This window comes from Camelus bactrianus, chromosome 10 (genome assembly GCF_048773025.1).
Source record: "Camelus bactrianus isolate YW-2024 breed Bactrian camel chromosome 10, ASM4877302v1, whole genome shotgun sequence".
NCBI classification, from domain to species: Eukaryota; Metazoa; Chordata; class Mammalia; order Artiodactyla; family Camelidae; genus Camelus; species Camelus bactrianus.
The window spans coordinates 56,570,766-56,592,086 of NC_133548.1; the positions used below are offsets into that span (position 1 = coordinate 56,570,766).

A 21,321-nucleotide genomic window follows, 5' to 3' on the forward strand; every position below is an offset into this window, starting at 1 on the left:
AACCCTTCCTTCAAATGAAATCTTACTCAGAAGCCACATGTTATTTATAATTGTTTGTATGTGACAAAGGCAGAGTTTCTGCGATTTCTGTGGCAAGGAGGGAAGAGAACACAGCACAACTTGTTGTAAGGCCCTTGTTTGTGACCCCTCAGAGGGCTGGGAGGAATCCAGGGTCAGGGCACCATGTATGACTGAGCGGGGGCTAGTGAGTACTGAAGGAAATCCAGGGCAAGCCCTTTCTCCAAGCCAAGCACATTGGCAATGACTTGTGCTCCTGAAGTGGGTATCTTTTTCTAATTCACATAAAGGCTTCCTGTGGCCCAGTGGTAGCACTCTTCAGTGGGCTCTGTGGAACCCAGGCTGAGTCCACCTGCCTTTCTGGATAAAGCTCAAAGGCCTTCTTCACATAACACAAGTCTTTCCATATCTGGTTGCTATTCACCTCCCAGGCTAGTCTCTTGCTGCATCAGTATAGTTTCTTCAAACACCACGCAAGTTCATGACTCAGGCTTCTCCCCCTGCCTGGAGTAGCCACCTCCAGATCCCACATTTGCCTGAGTACTCTACCCATTTTCCAAGACTAATGTCCATTCTGAGGTGGCTTTACAGTTTAATAGGGGAGATGGTAAAACAAACTACTAAACTTCAGTATAATAAGAGCTATGGCAAGAGAGATTTAGGTGTTGCAGGAGCATATAATGGGAGACCTTTGTCAGGATTAGGGAGGTCAAGGAAAACTTGGAGCAACTGAGGTGGCTGAGATCTGAAGGTCAAATAGGAGTTAGCCAGGTGAATAGAGAGAGGGAGAAGTGTTCCAGACAGTTTAGTGGCTGGTGAGGTGAGGAGCAGAGATCGAGTCCTGAAGGCCCTTGCAAGGCATGCTAAGGAATTGGACTTGAACCTAAAGACAATGGAAAGCCACTGTAGTACTTAAAGCTAAAAGAGTGTTTTTGAAAGAGCTTTCTAGGTACAATATAGAGATGTGCAGACCGGTTAGACTTGGGGTTATGGGGCAGTTAGAGTAAAAGAAGGCAAGGATTGTTGTTGGAGGCTATTATATAATCCTAAAAAAAGATATGGTGGCCTGGATTAGACCAGCAGCAATAAAGACAGAGAGAAAGGGACAGATGAGAGGGCCAATTACAATCTACTAGATATAGTGATGGATTGGATGTGGGAAGTGAGGAAAAGGAGAAAATACTTTGTTTGAATGTTTATCTCTACCTTATGTATCATGAATCACTTGAGGAGAGGAACCTTATTTTATTCACTTCTGTATCTTCAGTGCCTACACTGGGGCCAGGTACAGAGCTGGCACTGAATATGTCTGATAAATAAATCAATGAATTTTATAAATGGGAAAGTTAATAATGACACCTCTGCTGCTAATATCCATACTTTCCCTCATCCTGTCCAGTAACCTTGTCTCATGAGAATTCATGTCCTCTCATTTCTCCTGCAGTAAACTGAATCAACTCAAATTTAATTACCCTAAGAAACAGGCTGTCATTCACAGGCTTATTTTAATTAAAAAATAAAGGAAGAACCCCAGTGAGAGGGTAAAGTCTAAACAAAACTGCTCACTAAGGAAAAGAACTTAAATACTAGTTGAAATATATAATATACACACATATTCAACCAATATTTATTGACCATCCACTACATAGTGCCCGGTACTCTGTAGGCACTGAGGACACAGTGGTGAATGAGAAAGATACTGATGGCTCCTGATGTAGGAGGTGGGGAGGAGGAGATTTACAAGAAGATCCCAAATCATATCACCAGGACAGCAGCCTGTATCACTTACATACAAGACTAGTTTGAGCTTAAGCACATCTTTCAATCTTGAGAGTTTAGGTTTTCCTTTCAAATTATTATTCATACACTTATTTTAATTATTGGAGCTCAATTTTCATAGAAAGACGAGGATGGAACCATAAGCAAGAATTCAAGTGTATCATGTGGCAAACTGCTTGTAACCTTGCCCCTTATTTTGAACTGTTCTTCACTTACCATGTATATAACATGTGTGTCTTCATGTCCCCTCATGGGAAGTGTGCAGTATCTTATGAGCCAATTGATGTTCTGTGCCCTTCTACTTATGCAGAGCAAATACAGATTTGACCGTAAGTGATTTCAACAGTTTGAGATGTACAAAATATTTCAGAGAAAATTTTCAGCATTTTTAAAGATTCTTAAAATGGTAAATATTAATCTCATGGTGAGTAAATTCATCAGTTGTTACAGGGAAACATTTTTCAGCATTTGTACAGTTCAATAACAAGTAAGGCACCTATATAACTTATCTTTTATATCTCTCTCCACTAGAATGGAGCTCTATGAATGAGGAAATCTGATCTCTGTTTTCTTGTTTTACCACCAGTGGTTGGCACAACTCTCCACACTCTAAGGTACCACCATCCACCCAGTTTTCCTTAATCCTTTACTTCCCTCACCCTCCATATCCATTCCTTCAGCAAGATCAATTACTTCTAACTCTGTAATATATCCCAATCCATCAATTTCTTTCCATTTCTGCTACTACCACACAGTCCAAGTCACCACCTCTTCTACCTGGACACACCGGCTGCCTGGTTCTACTCTTGTTCTCTGTAATACATTCTCCACATGGAAGCCAGAGTGCATAATTTTAAAATTTAAATCAGACAGTGTCACTCAACTCTGGGTTAAGCCCTCCAAGCCCTTCCTGTATTATGTAAAATAAAATCCAAGCCCCTGACCTGCCTCACAAGGCCCTGGCTGCCACTTGTTCCTGTGTTCTCAGCTCCTACCACTCTCCCCTCCGTCCCCTTCACGTCAGCTGCACTGGCCCTACTTTTCCTTTTAGTATGTGCCTAGCCTCAGTCCTGCCTAAGGGACTGTACTTACTGTTCCCCCAGCTTTGAAAGCCTTCCTTGATCACTCAGTGTAAAAGTAGCACCAGCCTTTCATCTCCATTGCTCTGCTTCATTTTCCGCATAGAATTTATTACTTATGATCTTTTGTAAATGTGCTTATCTTCTGCCCAGATGAAAATGTCAGTTCCTTAGAGCAGGAACCTTGTCTGTCTTGTTGACCATTTTATGCTTGGTGCCTAGGACAGTGGCAACCCAGAGCAGGAACCCGATGAATAGTTGAGTAACAAATTAACGGATGAATGATGAGATGAATGAATGAATTGTAATTCTACCTAGTTTGAATTGGGTTCATCAACAATAAAGTACATACAGTCTTGCTGCCCAAATATGAATTCTGATAACTCTAGTTTGAAGACCTTCTTCTATCCAAACCCATAATTATTGGAATTACTTAGCATTGGCAAAGACTGTGAGCAATTCTCTATATAGCAGAAAATGCTAAATTGCCTGGAGATACTAATTGTCGAGGGTAGATGATTAGAGATGCTGTTTCCTGACCTTTTTCTGAGCTACAATAATCAGCTGTTACTGTTCATGTGATTTCATAATATCTACACCCCTCATCTTTTTCTAGGCTAAATGACATTTCATGAAATAAATTCAAATTAATTTTGCGTTGAAAACTCATAACACATTTTGAAATTGCTGGTGATCTTTTGTGATTCATAAAGCTAGAACTGGAGCTCCCTGATTTAATGGTGGAATGGGTGTTCACAAGTGGTATACTCAGTCCCTTAAAGTTGTTCTCAGCTCTGGAGTTAAAATTCACAGGCCTGGGGATGGCAGCCAGGAGGATTAGGGGCACCAGAAAGGGCATCATTGCTCACAAATATCTTCGTGCTTTCGGTAAATGGGTTTCTTTGAATTAATAAATTTCTCTTTCAAAATACAGAGACAGTCATCCACACATTATGCACAATTGTCCATGGAGACTATGGGACTTCATTTTAGAGCTTGGGTAGATCAGGGGACTCTTTGAGGGGCAATTTCGTGGAAGAACTTATTAGAAGAAGCCATAGGCACCAGGGCAGCAGAAGAAAGAAGCTCCTAGAAGATAAAGAGGATCAGAAAGGGGTCCAAAAGTTAAACCACACATTTCCTGGAACTCCTGTGACAACAAAGGTAGTGACCTCTGGGAAGAGTAAGTGTTTATATAACACCCCAACAATATTTTGTTTCATTCTTAAAGCCTAAAAATATGCTGGGCATATTATGTAATGGGAAAACTGAGGACCAGACAAGTTAAATAACTTACTCAAATCCACACAGCAGATAAGAGACAGAAATAAAAAATTACAACAGCATAAACAGGAGTGATAAATGGCAAGAAAACAAGACAAGGAGCTGTTGTCACTTAGTCCTTCTGTTAGAATTGTCTGCAAAAACCTCAGTCCTGATTGAATCTAACCCTCCATTCTCCTCATTTTTTCTTTCAGAGCCACTGAACAGGCTGGAGAAAAATCCACGGATAGCGGGAGTCACTATAAATTCATGACTTCCAAACAGCCTGGTGGGCTTGTTAGCCTTTGTTCTGTAATTAACAGTCTCCAAACCCTTCCTTTTCTAGATCACTTCCCGCACATGCCTACCCAACTATCCAAATCCATGCTGTTCTCTCTCACCCTATTGCAATGGAGGAAGTGTCTCTTCTGATACCAAGGCCTATCAATTCACATTTTCTTTAAGACCTCACTTAATCATTTTATCTCTTTACATCCTGCATGTTCAAACCCACTCTCTCTAGCTGACCCATTCTCCGAACACTCAAACATACTCGGTATCTCCCACTTTTGCAAAGCTTTCCATTGACCTGGTATCTCCCCCTGGCTACTGTCCTACCTCTTTCCTCTTCACAGACCAGCTCTTTACTAAAAGAGCTTTTTACATATATTCTCTTATTTCTTCCTCCCTCATCTCCCTTTATCCCATTCTAATCTGAGTCCTCTCCAATGCCCCTACCAAGAAAAACATAGAAAATGTTCCTACTAAATTCACCAGAAATCTAGTTTTGGCCAAATTGAAGGCAGTCTCTTTTGTCCTCATCTCAGTTGATCTCACAACAATGTTAAGGCCAAGTGCTCACTCCCTCCGTGAAGCACCTTCTCCTGGCTTCTGTGACTCTTCTGCTTTTCTTCCTACTACTCTGCTCACTCATTTTTAAATTCTCATTTTAGTTTTCCTACAATCTATTGATATTCATACTTTAAAAAGCAAAAGCAAGAAAAAATCCAAATCCTTTGTTTTTTCCATGCTTTAAGTTGACATCTAATTTTTTTCCTCATAAGTTTAAACAGTAACAAAGGCTATAATTTCTAGCCTATTGTGAATTGTAAAATTTTACTTTTAATTGTCACATCATTATTTCAAATGTATATAGTGGAATGTAAGGATATAATAATTTGAAAGCCATGATCACCAAGATATAAATTAAGACTTTTTTTTAGCAGTTGGACATTTTACATTTTTTCTTTCTCCTTGAAATTATGTTTTCATTTTACTTGCACAGAGTTTTAACCTAATTTATTTTAGATATCTTACATGGATCACTGTAACATACTTATTTCAAACAGAAATGCGTATACAAACATAAATCCTGTGATTTATTTTTCAAATATCCTATAAGACTCCACATGTTAAAAAAAATTTCTTCTTGACTGAGTTAGCCTTATGATTACTAATATTACACATTGATCAAAATAACTTATAAATGGAAACCATGAATTTCCATTTATAAGTCAATGGAAATGTAATTGTATTGGGGATTTGTTTCTTAATGGGGTGGGTAGAGCTTTTTAAAATTTGGCTTATGTTTCCATTGATGAATATGAATCAAGGGTAGAGTGAGACAAGATTCAGAATTCCTAGTTTTCACTTCTACAAATAAAGTGCTGAGATAACTTTATCCACATAAATGAGACAAGAATGGGAAGAAAACTTTGAATTCCTTCCAAGTTACATGCCCCAAATCCTGTGATCTACCAAGAAAATTATTTTAATTATCTATCAGATGATAACTGCTTTTAAATTTTGATGCGAGCAAAGAATGGGAAACCTTGTAACTTAAAAAAAAAAAAAAAGATTTACTTCTCAATCACTTAGAGACACTGACTTTCTCATCCCAGGCAGCAACAGTTCAGATTGTTATCTACATCTAGTCATAAAACTGTACTGTTAAGTAGTAAAACAGTGCTAAATAGTACATAATAGTAAGTGGGATACAGAGCTGCAGCAGGATTTGGAATGGGCAGGTCTATAGCTTTCATTTGTAAAATGGGAGAAGACCAATTATAAATGGAAAAATGACAAATAAGAACCAGTATGAAGCTGCAGCCTACTTCTTGGGCAGGTCAAATTAAAGATCTGGAAATGGAGTTACATAAATCTTTCCATGTCCTACAAGGGGTTTGCATTATTTAGTTTAAAAATCTTTGGTCTGATTTATAGCAAAAAGTTTAGAATAATTCAACTCAGTCCTAGGTTGTTCTCTCTTTCTATTGTACACGTTTTTGAAGCAATCTCTTAATTTCATTAGCTTTTAACATTTATAACTATGTCCCAGCCAGATCTCTCAGAGTTCCAAATCTCTATGTTTAACTGCCTATGTGATATCTCCACTTGAATTCTGCACAGGCATCTTAAACTTAATATTGTCCAAAATAGAACTTATGTTCCAACTGTCTTTCTGCCAGTCTCTGCCAATTGTTATGCTCCATAGCTCAGAGTCACCCTTGATAACTCTACTAGATGGTGAACTCTGTGAAATCAAGGATATTGTATCCCCAGCACCTGATATGGGGCCCGGGGCAAAGAAGCCACTGATGCTTTATTTGAAAGAATAGAACTTCTCCTCACATCCCACTCTAATTAATCATTAAGCCTTTTCAAGTTCACCCCTTAGGTATATTTCAAAATCTGTCCACTTCTCTCAATCTTTTTGTCAGCATCTTAGTCCAAGCTCCCATCATTTATCACCTGAATTACTGATAGCTTTTGAAGCTGCTCTCCCTGCATGTGCCCTTGTCAGCCAAACCAGACTCCCACAGCAACCAGAGTGATCTTTACAGATAACAATTTAGTTCAGCCATTTTCTCATTGAAACACACAAAGATTGCTTTTAGAAGGATAAAGAACAAATGACTTCCTATTTTCTCATGTCCATCTCTCCATTTGCATCTTGTCCCTGTCATCCTTTCTCACCAGCTCTAGTCCCAGTGACCTCTTCCTTATGTCTCTTCTGGCCTTTGGACCTGTTTACTCTGCCTGAAGATTCCTCCAGCCCTTTACTTGGCTAACACTTACCGTTTATGTCTCAGCTTAAATATCTCCTCCCTATAAGGCTTCCCTTGGATACTCCAGAATAGATCAGACCACGCTATTACAGCCTTTCACAGCTTAGATATTTTCCTTCTGTTAGAGCAGGCAGATAGCTAGATATGAACAGAGAAAGGGGGACACAGGCCAAATGGCAGAAACTGGGCAGAAAGGAGGGGCACGGGGCCAAATGCAGGAAATCATGCATCATGTAAACAACAGGGGTCCCTTGGCAGAGAGAGAAAAGCAGGAACCTTTGGGCTGATAAGTGATCACACATTTTGGGGTGACAAGTGGCCTGAAGGCCAACAAAGAAAGGTGGGAAAAGGCAGGACTCTCCAGTGTCCGAATGTTACCTTTTGCTCATTATGCCTTTATTTCAATACAGTTAGCCTTGCAGATTAGAAGTACCCCATCATGCACCAACACCATGACACTTCTGATCCAGACTAAATAAGGACAAAAATCCCTCCTCCCTTCGGGAAGGTGGAATTAGGATGGAAATCAGGGAATATGATCCCAAACCCTTCCCTCCCCAATGAATATTCTGCCCATTCATTTTTACACCCTATATAACAAACTTGTCAAAGAAACTCAGGGCAGCCACTCACCTGAGCCTGCCCGCTCTCCCCTTGACAGTGTACTATCCATCCCTTAATAAACCCCCCCTTTACTTTCTTAACCTCCATGTCTCATCTCTGAATTCTTGCTTCTATGGGACAAGAACCTAGTCACTGGCAACACTTTCATAGCACTCACTTCGATTCTAAATGTATTTTTATTGCTATACAGGACTGAAAGCTCCACTAGAGAGAGCACAGATCCTGTTTTGCTTCTTTCCTACTCTATTCTCAGCTCCAAGGGTCTGATCCACAGCAGAACACTCAGTGTACATTTACAAGACAAATGGGTCACAAAAGTCTAGGAGTAAAATGGAAGACTCAGTGTCAGTTGAATAAATACTTGCTTTACTTCCTGTCACTTCAGTTTCCCCGCTGCAGTGACTTGCCACAGGAGGAGATGACAGTGAGAGCAGCAGACTCAAGACCTCGTACCCCACTAGACTGAAAAATGCTGAAACTACTCCTCTCACTCCCCACACTCAGAAAAGTGACTCTGCCCATTCCCTTTTCTAACTCAGATCTGCATGTTGGATGCTCCAGCCTGAACATCTGAGAAGTGGAAGTGCAGAGGAGATGAATTTCCGGCACGTAAGGCAGCTGGGGCACTCTTACACCCAGCACAATGGGTTAGTCAATAGAAAGCCCTTAAGTGAAGCTCTAAATTAAATATATTTTTATTATAATACATATCTGGGATAATGAATATTAAAGAGTTTATTCATGCTTTAATACAAACATGAACAAAGAAAATAGCTAATAATTCATTCTTTAATTCATTGTTTTCTGAAAGGAAGCATTGCTTTCTTTCCTGCTAATGGTCTGCTTTTCCCTTTCATAATTTACTGCTAAATTAGACTGTCATATTTAAAGGCGTTAATAGAGGGGAGAAAGAGAAAGGAAATGATACGAACATTTTAATTAGGAGCAGGGTATTTGTAGGTTATAAACTGTGGTCCTGATGCTTGTGTTCTAAATACCAGACTAACCTGCATAACTAAAAATGATTTGGGCTGAATGCAGATAACATCTGGATCTTTACAGACAATTTCTAGGTCACTTGCCCGAGGCTGACTTGTACATTGTCTTAGCTCAGAGTGTTGGAGTTACACTGACACTGAATGTTAACCTCTCTGGAAGCCTGGAAGTAAAAACTGTTGCCCTTAATTAATTCCACTGTGATGTAAAAGGAAACCTCTGGTACATGATTTAAAAACACAAAAAGAGTAGAAGTAAAACTGTGAAAATGAGGAGCCCTAGAGCCCATTTTCAAACATTTCCAACCCACAACTGTGTGTGTAACAACTGATCTGGGAATAAGTTACTTGGTTTCTCTAATATCTGTCAGATTTTTAATCCCTTCCACAAGAATGTTCACCGCAATGTAATAAACAACTTATATATCCAAAATAAGGTAAAAGTTAAATAAATATCCATATGACATGAAATTATGCAGCTATTTAAACTGTTTGTAAAGTACTTTTTTATGGAAATGACTCTGTTATGATATTAAATGAAAAAAGGGAGGATGAAAAGTCCAACTACATAAAAATATGCACCGAACATGAAGGAACATAATGAGCACATCCTTTTGGTGGTGATGGATCACCATTATGAACGATTCTAAGTCACTTTATAAATGTCTATACTTCCCAAATTTTCTGCAATGAACATGCATTACATTCTAACCAGAGAACCACATTATCTTCAAAACCAAAATCAATTTATCTTTATCATCTTCTCATATAAAGTTGCATAGTGACATGCCAATTTCCCAAAGAGCCAAAAGAATTTGGCTGTCACTTAGGTATGTTTGCGTTTTTAATTTTTAACACTAGGAGATGGGATATCGGTAGGTCTCTATTTTCATAGATTCTTAAATACACGTTCAGTTCCTCATCTGCAGTTAATTGCAGCCACATGCTGTGGTGGAAAGAACATGGATTTTGGAATCAAACAGACTGGATTAGAATTTTGGCTCAATCACTTGTAGCTTAACCTCTTTGAGCCTCCAGAAGTTCACGGAGTAAGCTTAATGGGTGGCAGCTCTTACTAGTTCTAAGTGTCTATTGTGAGTAAGGGACAGTGCTAGATGTCATAGAAAACAAAGAATAAGTAACATGAGAGTTCAGACACGCAGAATGGCGCCATGTGAAGGGGGCTTAGAGATTTAGATATAGTTGTCAAGAAGGTAAGTCACCAAAAGCAAATAAATATGTTATCACTAAGACAAAGGAAAACTTATTCTCTATAAACAGGCAAGAGAATCTACCACAAAACAATATGAGAAACCCTAAAAGCCAAGAACTCTACCAGTAAGATACAAATCCTATTCATTTTATTTTTACTAGGCCCTAAAATTCAGAGAACATATTTCCCTTGTTCTATCTGCCAATTAACCTTTGAAGAATTAATATTCACTAATGGTCACTTCATGGGGAGTCCACAAACCCAAGGGGAGGCAAGCAGTTAGGGTCAACTCTCCCTCTCCCACAACAGACCTACTGTGGAATTCCCTGACTGCAGCCCACTTTAGTTCTTGTGTGGACCTCTTTCTCAAGTTCAAGTTCCTCAGGGTTAATGGTGCAGGCTCTGTGTACAACCTGAGGCTCAAAAGTGGTAAAGGATGGCTATTTGCAGAGGATGTGGATGAACGTGCACATTGTAGTGTCACGGCCCTCAAGGTGAAGGAAGGAGCTGGGAGTAGGAAGATAAGGGTGGGGCAGAGGGACTGAGAGCTGGGGACTGGGGCCTGCTCTCCCTGTGCTGAAATTTCCGGTGCAGAACTGAGTCTAACAATTCTAAATTCTAACCTGGCTTTCCAGCCTCAGCTTCCTCTAGGAATGTAAAGTGCAAGTACAGAGGTGGGTGAGTTGTGGGGTGTGGGAGGGTGGAGGGATGTCCTGTGGGTAAAGGTTGCCGGGTTTGGACTGGGCAGCATGAAGAGAAACCTCACTTGGGAGATAATATTTAAGTCTCCACTTTGCTGTTGCCACAGCCTGAGTAGGAACTGAATGACTAGTGAGTAGCTCTAATATATTTATGATTTTGGCTTCTGTTAAGTCAGTTTGCTATGACTTGATGCTTGCACAAAGCTTACCACATTATTGGGCCTTTCTAAATAAGGACATAATTTATAACTGTTCAGGAAAACCATTCTCAAAAATAACTGAGATTACCATTAAACTAGAAACCAGGAGATAATTTGAGTGTCTTTCCCCTCTTCCCCCAAACCATTTTGTTTTGGTCTGGCTCCCAAAGAGCTATTTGCTAAAATCAAAATCAAATACAGCTTTAGAATATTAGAAAATAGCTTTCCTTCTTGGGAAACTATTAGAAATAAATAATAACAAATGCCTTATCAGCATGTAACGTTGTGATCTGCTCTTTGCTACAGGAATGTAATGAAGATTGCATGTTCTTAGAGCTACGAATTTAATCAAAACAAGAGGCTGGTTTCCTGGCCATGATAGTATATTCTGAATGTCTCAGACTGTCAACAAAAGTCAAATGACCAGAATTTGATTTTAAAACTGAAAATTTCCAAAGATCCTGTATTATACTCACTTTATGGAGAAAGACGCAAAGGTTAAGTAGGCTGTGTAACCTTCCCAAAGTCTCAGAGCTAGTTCGTGGCAGACAGCCTCAGGTCTCTCTCTCACCTTCACTCGAGCAGTGCACCTTGTTAACTTTCAGTCTGAACTGGAAATTTGGGTCTAGACCTACAAATAAAGCTAGAAATTGCTCCCTATACACAAAGCAGGGACTAGAATTAAATCAGAATATTCAGAGCCTCATGGAATCAATCTTAAGGGATATGAATTACCACATCTATGCTTTAATAATCCTACTGTTTCTTTGCCAGGAATTGGTATGTTCTTTTCTTCCTTAAGTATATTTGGATAATTGGACCTTAAAAAAACAGTCTGAATTAACCCTCCTAACTTTTAATGTACTTCAGTGATTTGTTTTGGCTTTTGAAAATATAAACTTTACTTATCAGATCATTTTTATAAATTATTGATATTTTAGCAGCTGGGACACAAGGTCAAATATCTGCAACTTTGTCTAGGAAAAGGGAGCATCATATAATAGTTGCCTACTTCAGAGATGACTCAGACTATACAGACATGGAGCCCAAACCAAAGGTATTCTCTACTTGGTGAATAGATTCAAGAACTTTCCTAAATAATGGAACTTCAGATGAATTATACCTGTATCTTGACAGCAATATGAAGAAGTCGTGAGCTTTCTGAAACTAGAAATATTTTTTTAGATTTTTAAATAAGAATGAATACTTTGTGGCAGAAAAGAATGACTGAATATTTTTTATAACAGATTTATGGATATTTTTATAACACATTTATAGAGCTATAATTCATGTACTTTAAAATTTGTCTTTTTTAGAAAAAGGAACCCTCATACACTGTTGGTAGGATTATAAATTAGCATAGCAACTATGAAGAACAGTATGGAGGGTCCTTAAAAAATTAAAAATAGAGTTACCATACAACCCAGCGATCCTATTTCCTGGGCATTTACTTGGAGAAAACTATAAATCAAAAAGATACATGGACCCCAATGTTCACAGGAGCACTATTTACAATAGCCAAGGCATGAAAGCAATATAAATGTCCATCGATAGATGACCGGATAAAGAAGATGTGGTATATATACACATACATAAACACACAGACACACACACAAAGATGGAATATTACTCAGCCTTAAAAAAGAATGAAATAATGCCATTTACAGCAACATGGATGGATTTAGAAATTATCATACTAAGTGAAGTAAATCAGACAAAGACAAATACTATATGATACCACCTATATGTGGAATCTAAAAAAAGAATGATACAAATGAACTTATTTACAAACCAGGAATAGATTCACAGATACAGAGAATAAACTATGGTTACCAGAGGGGAAAGGAAGAGGTAGGGACAAATTAGGAGTTTAGTATTAAATATACACACTACTATATATAAAATACATAAACAACAAGGACCTACTATATAGCACAGAGAACTATATTCAATATCTTACAGTGGCTTATAATAAAAAAGAATTGAAAAAGAATATACGTATGTACATATATATATGTGTACTGAATCATTTTGCTGTACACCTGAGACTAATGTAATATTGTACATCAACCATACTTCAATTTAAAAAGACTTGCCCTTGTACAATTCAGTGACTTTTAGTACATTCACAGACTTGTGCAATCATAGCACTATCTAATTTTAGATCATCTTCATCATGTCCAAATCCCATACTCATTATCAGCCCCTGGCAACCACTAGTCTACTTTTTACCGATATGGATTTCCCTATTATGGGTATCTCATAGAAATAAAATTGTATAATATGTAGCCTTTTGTATTTGACTTGTTTCATTTAGAACACTGTTTCAAGGTTTATTGATGATGTAGCATGCATCAGAATTTCACCTTTTTCATGGTAGAATAACATTCCACTGTGTGAATATACCACAATTTATTTGTCCATTCATCCGGTGATGGACATTTACATTGTTTCTACTTTATGGCTATTATAAATAATGTTGCTATGAAATTCTCATACAAGTTTTTTTGTAAGGACATATATTTTCAATTCTCTTTGGGTATATTCTTTGAAGTAGATTTGTTGTTCATGTGGTAACTTTTATCTTTTGAGAAACTGCCAGACTATTTCCTAAAGTGGCTGCACCATTTTACCTTCCCACCAGCAGTGTATGGTAAGTTGTGATTTCTCCATATCCTGGCTAACATCTGTTATTATCTATCTTTTTTGATTATACCCATCCTACTGGGTGTGAAGTATTACCATATTGTAGTTTTGATTTGCAATCCACTAATGAATAATAATGTTGAACATCTTTTTTGGGGGCTATTTTTATATTTTCTTTAAAGAAATATTTATTCAAATCTGTGATAGGCTTAATAATAGCCTCTCAAGGAAGTCCAAGTCCTCATCTCTGACCGATGAGTATGTTATATTTTAGGCCAAAGAGACTTTACAGATGTGGTTAAATTAAGAATTTTAAAATAGGGAGACTATCCTAGTTCAATTCATCAGTTTTGTTTTTGATGTTATAATAAGAAAGCACTGCCTAGTCCAAGGTCACAAAGATTTATTCCTATGTTTTCTTCTAAGAGTTTTATAGTTTTAGATCTTATATTTAGGTCTATGGCTCATATTGAGTTAATTTTTGTGTATGGTATGAGGTGGTATCCAACTTAATTCTTTTGTGTGTGGATATCCAGAAATCTTGGTAAAATTTGTTTAAAAAAAAAAAAGAGGGTGACATGTTTGCCAAAAAAGCTATTTCATTTAACCCATAGAGAGACTTCTCTTATGAGATTCTGTAACAGTCGACCAAAATAGGGAAACTGCTGAATATGACTTTCTAGCTTTGAAAGACTGCACGTGGGTACCTGGCATTCTACCAGATGCATAGTCGAAATTATTATTCTTGTTTAGCAATTTTCCTGTAATTCTACATTGCTGAGGACTTGTCATTACCAGCCACCATGGAACTACTTGCTTATTGATTTTATTAGGGCTGATAGTATTGACAGAAGAAATCAAAGGACAGATGACTATTCTCTCTTACCCTTTTCATTATGTGGGTAGAGATGGAAGGAAATTACCTTTAAGAATGAGCCCACTGAGATTCCAATCACACTTTTTTTTTCTAAGGAGAATGCTGCTGTAATTTGCACTGGATAATGAAATCTCCCTTCTCATGAAGATTATCTTGTTCAAGGCAACAATTGGGCTTATGTACTGCTTTAGCCTCAAAACAATAATGGAAGAAAAGTTCACACGGTTTTGAAGACACTGAAAGTCTCTGTCTTGAAACAGAAAATTTAGCATCATCATAGTCATCTGGTGCAACAACTACATTTTTGGTGGAATTTGACATGTTGGACTTGATAAGGTGTTTGTCGTCATTCAGATGATGCAAGTTTCAAGGTGGAGAGGTACTCTAAGGATTTTGCAATCTCTTATGCTGTTTCACTTAACTGGAAATCTTTTATTTCCTTAAACAGTCAGAAAGTGAGTCTTGGAACTATTTCAGACTGTGATACTTAGAATTTGCTCCCTTTGTTATATTAATGCTTCTCACTGCCCCAGAAAAATTTAGGTTTAGGTTTGTCTTCTCCATTTCCAAGTTATATGACGTCTTCATCTCCTGATGATCACCAATATTTCTTTTTCTTTTTCCTTTATCTACCCCTCTTCTTCTCCTTTGCCTCTCTTTCCCCCTCATATTATTGTTTTAAAATTACTAGTCAGCTAATGGGTGTAAATTACTGAAAAAGCAATAGAGTGAATTGTCAAATGACAGCCAAAAGGACAGTGTTGTAGTTTACACACAGGAGTTGGTTCTTGATACAGTGGTCCCTGACCTCTTAATCTTTAGTCAGTATAGTCTAACCTCAGTATGAACAATAACATTCCTGTTCAAAATCAATATGCATGTTGTGTTGGCTTTTTAAGGACAAAGCCAGCCTTACCTGTAAACAGACACAGGAGGAACAAATGAAGCAATGGACTTAACGAAAACTTTTTTTTTTCCCATCTTGTCTGGGAGTAGAAATGATTGTGCTGAGGGCTAAGAGATTAAATTGCGTCACTTGTCAGGAAACTGGCGAGTAGCCATCTCTTCTGCCTGCTACTACATGCTGCTTTTGTGCTGTGGATGGGTTTAATAAATGCACTGTTGTGTAAAATGTCATTGCTGCATTGCCATGTGGAGGCTGTCATGTGATAGCTCTTCCCCAGGATGACAGATCAATATTGATCCTCAGCAATCCTGGGACTTGGAGCCACACAGAGGGCATTTTTATGGTTCCAATACAAAAGTTGAAATAAAAATCATTCTTCAAAGCATGGAAATATTATCTATTTTGCTATGAAAGAAAATCTACTATTCTTCCAAAAATGTTCTTAAAGATAGGTAATACTATCGAATTTTAATGACTACTTCTAGAATGAAAAATATGAATGTCTTGTTACATTTTTCAAAAGTCCAATCTTTCTGTTATTCAAATAAACACAAACAAAGCAAGGAAATATACCACTGTTTGCCTTGGTAAACAGCCCAAAATCACGTATGTGCAAGCACATGAAATGCTAATGCCTGACTGTAAAACAAGCCCTCTCCAACACTGTTGGCAGAGGTAAAATGTGGTACAGTCGGTTTGGAAGGAAATTTAGCAATATGTATCAAAGTTCTTTATACTGCTCATACTTTTTGGTGCAGAAATTCTACTGCTAGGAATATATTCTAAGGAATTTATGAGAAACAAGGTCAACAATGTCTTCCAAACAATTGTCAGTTATTTAAAATGCTGAGGAACTGAAAATAACTGAAACTTGTAACAATGTAAATAGTAAATATACTAATAAACGATTAAAATATGTGTAAGGGTTTTTTTTTAAGGATAAAGAGAAAAGTTTATGAAATAAGGTTATGCAAATTTAAACAAAAGCTAAATATTATATACAGCATGATCTAAACTAAATAGCAAACAAAACAATCCCCTCCCCAAACCACAAAAAAAACCCCAGAAATAAGTGTACAAAAATGTTAATACAGACAGAAAACAAACTTTTGATTACCAGGGGGTAAAGGGGGTGGGAAGGGATAAATTGGGAGTTCAAGATTTGCAGGTACTAACTACTATGTATAAAATACATAAACAAGATCCTACTGTGTAGCACATGGAACTAGATTCAGTATCTTGCAGTAACCTACAATGAAAAAGAATATGAAAATGAATATATGTATGTACATGTATGACTGAAACTTTATGCTGTACACCGAAAACTGATACAACATTGTAAACTGACTATATTTCAATTAAAAAAAATTAAGAAAAATGTTAATACTTAACTGACTTCATTTAGTGTGAAAATGAGTATGTTGTGTTTTGTTTGGTTTTTGTCTGCTCTCCTCCATTGTATACATATTCCACAAAGGACAATTATCATATCCATAAACATATATACACAAGAAGTTCTATTTAAAAAGAGGCTGCACAGGAAAAAGATCACTATCGAAAGAAATTCATTTGAACTACGTATGTATGCCCTCTTGCTTTGCCTCTTACCTTAGCTCTCATCTCACATTTTCCCTTTAGCTTCTGGCTCTCTCCCTTAATCCAGCTCAGACTCATATCTCTAGCCGTCAGATGCAATAATGGATTTCAGCTAATCTGTCTCTGCTCTCCCTCCCCTTGAGGGGACTGGTTTCTTATTTCCAACCTTAGTCCACCCCTTGGTTCTGACTGCTTTTCGTTTCCTGCCATCAGGTGTGTGAAAGGCCTGAGCCCATCCATGAGGCCTGAGCAGTGTTTCTGAAATTTCAGAAGATCAGAGTGTGGTGGTGCTGGCAGGGGCAGGCTAGTCTGCAGTTTGGCCTACGTGAATTTCAGAGTCCAGAATGCCACAGAGTCCGTATTATGTTTTTTCGCTTTTGCTTGACCAGTTGCCACACTATTTGCAATTTAAAGCAACATATATTTGTTATCTCAGAGTTTCAGTGGGTCAGCAGTCTGGGCACAGCTTAGCGGAGTCCTCTACTCTGGGTCCCACAAGGCTGCAGTCAAGGTGTCAGCCGAACTGCATTCGTTCAGGAGCTTGGGGTCCTCTTCCGAGCTCATGTGGCTATTGGTGGAACTCAGCTGTGCGACTGACAGCTCCCATCTTCCAGCTGCAGGCTGGGGATTGCTGCCCTCAGCTCTTTGCCAAGTGGATCCCTTCTGGATCCTTTCACAACACGGAAGTTTGTCTTATCCAGGCCAGCAAGATGATCTCTGTACTTTTAAGGTGCTTACTGGATTACATCAAGCTGACAAGGGATAATCTCCCTTTCGATTAACTCAAAGTCTACTGATTAGGGACTTTCATTACATCCGTGAAATCTCTTTTGCCATATAAAGTAATACTATCATGGGAGTGCTGTCCCACCATACTCACAGTTCCTACAGTTCCCACCCACACTCAAGGGGAAGGAATTACACAAGGATGTGTAATACACTGAGAGGCATCTTAGAATCGTGTCATCCTTAAGGGTCCCTTCCTGGCTGCCTCACACTTGTGGCTCAAGCTCAGTTTTCTGTTAAACGGCTGGCTCTGCAGACTGGGGCCTTTGAATTTTACACAACTCTTTCACACTCATTATTTTATTTAATCCTTACCTCAGCTTCCTGAGATATATGCTCCTATCTCCAATTTACCAGTGAGGGAACTGGGTTACAGAGAGCTTGAGAAGAAGTCTACGGTCACTTAGCTAGAAAGCAGAACTTGAAATCCAGGTCCTCTGATTCCAAATACTATGTTCTTCCTCCTACATCTTTCATCTGGGGCAACCACTGAGACCTGAGCTCAGATTGGGGCCTGATCTAACTAGGAGGAAAGTCACATCTCACTTCGTCTGTGTCTCAAGCCTGCACATTCACTTTACATTGGGTGTGACTGAACATACACAGGAAGGCTTTTCATAATGAACTAAGAATTCCTAGAATGATGTATATATTAGTGTTCTGTTGCTCTTTATAAAATCAGCACAAATTTAGCAACTTAAAACGATACTTATTTATTAGCTCACTGTTTGTATAAGTCAGAAGTCTGGCACAGTGTGGCTAGAATCTCTGTTAGGGTTCTGACAGGGCTGCAATCTGGGTATCAGCTAAGCTACATTCTCATCTGGAGCCCAGGGGCTTCTTCCAAGCTCATGTGGTTGCGGCAGGATGCAGCTTCTTGTGGTTGTGGGATGGAGAGCCCTGGTTCTTCGCTGGCTGGCACTGGGACTGTTTCTGTTCCTGGAGGCCATCCTCATACTCTCTCATGTGGCCTCCTCCATCTTCAAACCAGGAACAGTGTCAAATACTTCACAGATTTTGAATCTCTCTGACTTCTTCTGCCACAGGCCAGAGAAAGCTCTCCACTTTCAGGGCTCATGTGATTAGACCAGGCTCATCTGAATACTCCCCCTATCTCAACGTCAACTATGCCATGCAGTGTCGTATAATCACAGCAGTAACAGTGCATCATAGTCACAGGCTCTGTGGATTAGGGTGTGGGATCCTGAGGAGCGGTATTTTTAGAATGCTGCTTACCACACCACAGGGTGTCTTTTAACTGTCTTTTTTTTTTCACTGCAGTATAACTAACAACACAAATGCATGGACGTTAGACCCAGGCTGCCTAGGTTCAAATTTTGGCCCCGACATTTAGTAGCAGTACGATCATGTTAAGTTACTTAACCTCTCATCTCAGTTTCCTTACTGTACATACATTAGAACCTACATCTTTCCAGAGTTCATTGTAATGTGTTGCTTCCATGTTCATAAGGACTAATGATGAAACAGAAAATACTCCTCACGCACTGTCAATCCAGTTTCAAAGAGTGTTCCTGTCACGCTGAGGAAAGAGTTCCTAGATGGGCTTGGGTGTTACTTCCACTTAAGACAACTGCAGAATGTTAAATACTTGAGTCAAGGCATTTGGATTCCAGATAAAGCAGACCTCGCAAACGGTTTATGCCACAGGATAAGTCACTTGTCTAAGCCCCAGTTTCCCCATCTGTAATATGTAGGCTTTGTGCTAAATAAATTAGTAAATTCTAAAATCTATCCTTAATGTCACATGGCCAGATTTTCAACTGAGTGTTATTCTTGAACTCTTAGATGTCCCCAAGCCATTCAAGTTCATGGTAGGAAGGAGTAAGGTAGGAAATCATCTCAGTGGTAGTAGCAAAGATCTACTAAAAAGAAGCAGAGACCCACCCCAAAGCTGTCCCCACACAGGCACAAGGCTGTGATGTGGATTGGGGAGCTGGTATATTTGGTTGTTCCAGTGAGGATCACTGTTCAGAGTTTTTTAGGTCTTTCACTGTACAACCTCAGGAGGCAATATTCACACACACAGTCATGGGCCATGGCCCTGGCTCTACAAAGCTAGAACAAAGACCGATGGGTAGAGTTCATAATAAACACAACTGAGGCTCAGTAGAAAACTAACAAATTCTGTAATGTTCAGCATTGCCCGTTAACAATGTGAGAACTTTACCTTTGGGATTTTTTGGGCCGAGACCACATGATGTAGGGGGAGTCTGCTATTGAATGAGAGTTTAGAGAGTACACAAGTGACATTCAGGACTAGTTTTTGGAATGTATTCAAAGCTAGATAGGTGACCTTCTTAAAATATTTAACCTTTAATTTCCCGAGTGCAAAATATTATGGCCAAAATAACTGTACCTACTTTATATATCTGCTGTAAGTATACACAAGATTGTGCGTCTGTGTGTGTCTGTGTATCTGCATCTCTATTTAGATTATCTGTCTGTCCATCCATCCATCCACCCACCTACCTATCTACATACCTACCTATCTTAGCACAATGCTCCACACATGATAAAAGCTCAATCAGTGTTAGCTCTCATTGTGATTATTCTCTTTACAACTACTGAATGATGCTGTTAGCACAGCAGAATTCCCTTTTATCTCTGTAGGCATGAGACTGTCACCCATGCTTGAGGGCAAAGAGTGGTGGCACTCTAAGAGATGCCACTTTTCATTCTTAATTGTAGAACAAGCACGTAACACAAAGCCTATTTTATCTGAAGCCTAGAGCCAAAATTTGGCTAAGGCAAAAGTTCCCCTACTTCTAGGTAAAGAGTGATATGAAATAATGCTGACAGCCGACAAATTTCTGAATTTTTCTCTAACTCTAGCTCTATTTCTAAACTTTTACAATGGAGCTTCTCCAGGACCCAACATCGGCAAACACTATCCCCACCGTGACTCCTAGAATTACACGGCATCTGTTTCTAACCTCTCACTCTGCAGCATGGATACTTCCTCACTCAGAAATTAATTTAGTCAATTCAGCCTGAAAATTCTATTGTCAAAAAGTGTGTGTTTCCTGTGGGAGTGTCACTCATTTCTCTCTTTTTTGATAGGAGATGCAGATGTACCTGAAAAAAAAAGGGTTATCTTCCTTCAGAAGCTGCAAAGATGCAGCTGTCAAAAGTAATCACTGCATCAGACCAGTTAGATGGGGAAAAAGTGTCCTTGGCTGTTTTATAAGAGAAGCAGTAAGCCAGCTTATTCATGCTCAGTGAAAGAGCAGACTGAAAAAGGGCTATGAAGCTCACGTTTCTTCCACTTAGGTCAAGGTTTTCAGTGTGGTTCCACGCAAGCTAAAAGCATTCTCACCTCCAGGTTTGCTCTGTGCTACCCTCCCTCCCCCTACTCATCAGTTTATCCTCTGTCCTTTTCTCATTTGGTTCACTAATTCATTCACCCAACAACTCTCTCATATATTCAGCAAGAATTTATTGATCCTTCTCTCTATATAACTGCTTGGCCTGGGAGACTTACAGTCCCATAGAGGTGCTAAAATAACATTAAGACACATTTTCCTCCCCAGGGAAATCTCTCCTCATTG

General features: G+C 38.8%; 1 protein-coding gene across 16 annotated transcripts in view; it reads right to left on the reverse strand.

Annotated features, from left to right (window-relative positions):
- Positions 1–21,321, reverse strand: part of DLG2 (discs large MAGUK scaffold protein 2) — a 1,731,178-nt gene that overhangs the window by 523,562 nt on the left and 1,186,295 nt on the right. The window lies entirely within an intron of this gene.